Source organism: Halyomorpha halys, unplaced genomic scaffold (genome assembly GCF_000696795.3).
Source record: "Halyomorpha halys isolate HHAL.00 unplaced genomic scaffold, Hhal_1.1 Scaffold127.1, whole genome shotgun sequence".
In the NCBI taxonomy this organism is placed as follows: domain Eukaryota; kingdom Metazoa; phylum Arthropoda; class Insecta; order Hemiptera; family Pentatomidae; genus Halyomorpha; species Halyomorpha halys.
The window spans coordinates 1038722-1043548 of NW_027107825.1; positions in this window are offsets into that span (position 1 = coordinate 1038722).

Consider the following 4827-nt stretch of genomic DNA (forward strand, 5'->3'; position numbering starts at 1 on the left):
AACGAAACTTGACAAGAAGTTTCACATAGTTCTCATGTACTGACACATTAATGATAAGTTGACTTTAGTCTCGAGTATTTTTAAGGCATACATTTTTTAACAAAATATATAAATATATATTTACCAAAATGAAAATTTCGTGATAAGTTGAAATTTATAGAACTCTTGAATATATAATAAATCTTGCTATGTTAGAAACCTTTTAAATAAATAGCTACGTCTAAACAACTTATGTTCCTAGGGACTAAATTAATATGTTTTAGTCAGAAATTCATAATAAAAATTCTATTAAAATAAAATCCATAGAATTTTTAAAGAGAATTAAAAATAAAATTAACAAAACTTTTTTTTTTATAGTATTGTAGTTCACACTATTTATGTAAGATAAATAACAATGAATTAATATATTATTATAAAATAAAATAATAAATTAAATCAAGGCTGGAGTACCTCAAGGTTCGATTCTTGCACCCCTCTATTATACATAAACAACAAATCGATTCTGAACTACTGAATTACTAGCGATTCGTCGTTTCAGGTAATGTTGTCATCTGTGTTACTGTTTACCAAATCAGATTCCAAGGTACTTATTTTTTTACATAAAATTTCGACAGTATTGGCCAACTTAGCTAACTGTTCTAGCAGAATCTCGGTTATAGACTTGGTGATGGAGGGGGAGGAGCCGGTACAACATCTCATCCTACCATTTTATTTCTCTTGTTTTTTAATAATTGCCGCTGCTTGACGATATGACACTTTATCCTGTACTCGGATTTTTTCAATTTTCTTTTCCCTTTCATATACTGAACATATACTACTATAAGCTGGATGATCATCTTTGCAGTTTAGGCATTTGGGGGAATTATTACAAGTTTCACTACTGTGTGTATTTTGTCCACATTTACCACAGTTCTTTGTTTGGCAATTTTTACTAGTATGTCTATACTTGAAGCATGAATAACAAAGAAGAGGCTTCGGCACATACGGTCTGATTCTAATAGAAAAAAAATCTAAGATTACTTTTTCTGGTAGGTCACACTTCTCGAGTTAAAATCAGTAGAGTGTAGCTTTCTTTTCATTATTAATTTTTTTATAGATCCTTTTAACATTAACAATGCCCTGACTTTCAAGTTCTGAAACTAATTCTTCCTCTGTGCAATTGAGGAACTCCGGAACATAAGCAACCCCACGAGAAAAAATCTGTTTTATGTAGTTCCAGTACTATGGGAATATTTTGGAACGTTTTGATATTATTCAAATTGAAAAAAATCGTTTCCATTAGTCACCACTAATAATATTGTACCGTTTTTTAAAATTTTGACATTAACTTGGGGGCAGTAACTTTTTATAAACCGACATACGCCAAGCGGGCTGAAATCGTTAAAAATTTTATTGTCCGAATTTGAATCTAAACGCATGACAATATACTTTTTGGACCATTCACTTTTTAATTTAAACATGTCCCGTACTTCCTGCCAACACATAAATTCCGGGAATCACTGTTAAGATTGACACTTTACCAAGCAATGTTGATAACATTCATCCTGTCAGGCCTGATAGGAAAATGTAATCAAACATTATTTTTGTTTATCTGACTGAATTTCGATTCGGCAGGAACCTTCACTCCCTTCTAGGAACCGAATTTACACAGAACAATGGCATTATTGTTATACGAGATCACAAGGGCAGACTGCGATGTGCACACTTCGAAATCTGGAAGAGAACTGCGAACGGCCCTTTATACATACCTACTGCACAAGACTACATTAAAATATCATACAAGACATTCCATGACAAACTCTACTATTACACCAACAGGATATGGCTACCACGAACATTCCCCCAAGACATGCCAAAGACTAAAAAGGAGCTGGATGAAGGATCTCCTTACCTTACTGATGAAATCAAGTGCCCATGGTGTTTGGTCTATATAGCATGCTATTGTTGTAATTTTTCAAGATATCAAATTTACTGGTTGTCTTGAATCTGGACACAGGTTTAAATGAATAATTAAGAATTAAATTTTTAAAACCTCTATTATTTTACATCTCATAAATCATGGATGAATCCTATTTCTTTTTTGTAATTACTTTTAAGAAATGGGGAAAAACAGTGCACTCATTTAAACTTTAAGTCAAAAAGGGTGTCTTAAAATTTCATCCTTTCTTACTTCCCTAAGAACTAGACTAAATTATTCAACTTCTCATGAATATTTAAGTATCTTGGATTAGTTCTAAGAAAAAATCTCATTGACCGAGCCAACTGAAGAATATCTTGATAAAAATGTTTGTAAATGGTCCTTCAAAAGAATAAATGTAAGTAATTAAAGGCACTGGTATCCCAGTTTTAAAATTTGTAGTGTAAGTTAACAACAAAATATTTTGAATTATTTAAAATTAAAATAAAAATCCTAACATCAAGGCATTCATTCGGCACTCTTATTATTTAAAAAATAAATCTCATATCATATCTCTATCCTTATTAAACATTGACCAAAAATAATCAAAACAATTCAATTTTTTTAACAAATAATTTATTTTTATCAATTATTTACAAAACCAAACCAACTTTGATGTTCTTCCTTTTTTGTTAAAATTTCATAAAATTTTATTGAATTTTTAAAAAAATAAAACAGATCACAGTTTGATTGATAAAGCAGTTTTGACAGATCATAAATTAATTGATGTATTAGTAATAATTAACAAACAAGTTACTTGGTCTTTTGTTATTCTAATTTTTTTATTTTTTATTATTTATTTATTGTAATTTACAACTGTACAAAATAATACAACAGGTAAATATGTAGTATGTTTCATATACACTTGAAAATCTTGGGAAGGAACCACCCATTGGTGGTACTTCAAACATTAATTTAAACTAGAAGGTCCCGTGGATTATCAGGGATTGTTAAGGATGAAAGATTAAGAATTAATGGGTTAGGATGGTTAAGGAGTTTGGAATAAAAAGACGCATAATTCTAATTTTAAAAATCGAAAATTTGGATTTTTCAATCGCCAGGTCTGTTTATTAAAATACCCTCTAATTCATCGAATAAATCATCAACGATCTCAGTGCGGATATGATTAATTTACAAACGGAGTTAATGTAAATCATCTCGGAGGAAAGAGTGTAAGGAAGGCTACTTCGTAAATTAAAGAGTGTTATGATGAACTTCAGGGGTGGTTTAGAGGAGTAAGAACCAATCACAGGGGGTTCTGTGTGGTTAGATCACAATAACGGACAACCAATTAACCTCAACATGAATCTGAGATCCAGGTGCATAGCCAACTGTCTCTTTCTCGTTCCACTTTGACCTAGAAGAAGAGTAGGGTATGCTACCCCTTTTAAACATGGACAAGGTGAAAACATTTTGTACAAGAGCCCAAGAGGAGATAAAAGGGAGTTATTTCAACCCAATTTTTGATCACTTAATTGATAACTAGTCGAAATTGATGAGTCTGCCAAATATAAGAGGGAATAAAAAAGGGCGACTGTTTCAAAAAGTTAAAAATAATTATTTTTTTATTCGGAGCTCTATATCTTTACTATCAACAACAATAGAAAATCTCCAACAGCATCATTTAAAGTAGGGTAAATTTTCTAAAATGTAAGCTCTAATAGAGATATTTACGTTCAATACTCGAGATATAGCTTTTTAAAAACCAACTTTTTATAAAACTGTTGTATGGAACGTACTAAAAGATCAGTAGTTAGTGTATTTATTTTGAAAAATCTATATATCAAAAACCATTTGACGTACACATTTCTATTAGCACTCAAATTAAAGCTAGTTTAATGAGATATAAAGTGTCTGACGTTTATTTTTGTAGTAGTAGTTTTCATGATTTTTGCTAAAATAAATTGATTTATAGTTGTTCGGACATATTTTTGTTCTACCAAATTTATATTCATATGTGAATATCATAAAAACTACTACCCTTACGAAGATAAGTGTCATAAACTACTTTATAGTAAATTAAATTTCCTTTATTTTGAGTGTTGGTAGACATATGTGCGTCTTATGGGTCTAGAGATATGTTTTTTAAAAAATCCAACATTTTATACGAACAACTAGAAATTAAAATTTTGTTAGTTTATTTTGTCAAATACCATAAAAACTACCACTCCTACAAACATAAAAGTTATAAAATATTTTATTGGAAATTTATCTAGCTTTAAAACTACTGTTCCTACGAAGGTAAAGGTCATAAATTATTTTATAGTATAATTATTAACCTTTAATTTTAGTGCTAATAGACATCGGTACGTCAAATGGTTTTTGAGATATAGATTTTTGTAAAATCTAACTTTCTGTACATCCCGTACAACATTTTTATGAAATCTTGCTTTTTAAAAGGCTATATCTCGAGAACTATTGGACGTTAATAGCTCTATTGTGGCTCATATTTTAGCAAATTTGCTCTTCTTTAAATAACTGTCTTTTAAATTTTCTTGTGTTGTTGATATTTTTTAAGATATAGAGCTCCGAATGAATAATTCAGGTTTGTTTAAGGTTTTGAAATAGCCGCCATTTTTTATTCCCTCTACCTATACTTGGCAGACTCATCAGTTTTGCCTAGTAATTAATAGTAACCCCTTTTAAATAAACATGAACTAAGACTAAGGTGGAAACATTGGATCATCTGCTAAATGTTAACAATGGCTGTACTATTTATATGGTTGGATCCAATATTTGGTGTAGTTCTTTTAAATATGATTCATTTCTTAAAAATAAGAAGTGAATAAATGAAACGGGAGATTTTATGTCTGATTTAGCAAACGAGGCCCTGGTGTGTACAAAATTGAATCCGGCCTGGATGCGTTTTT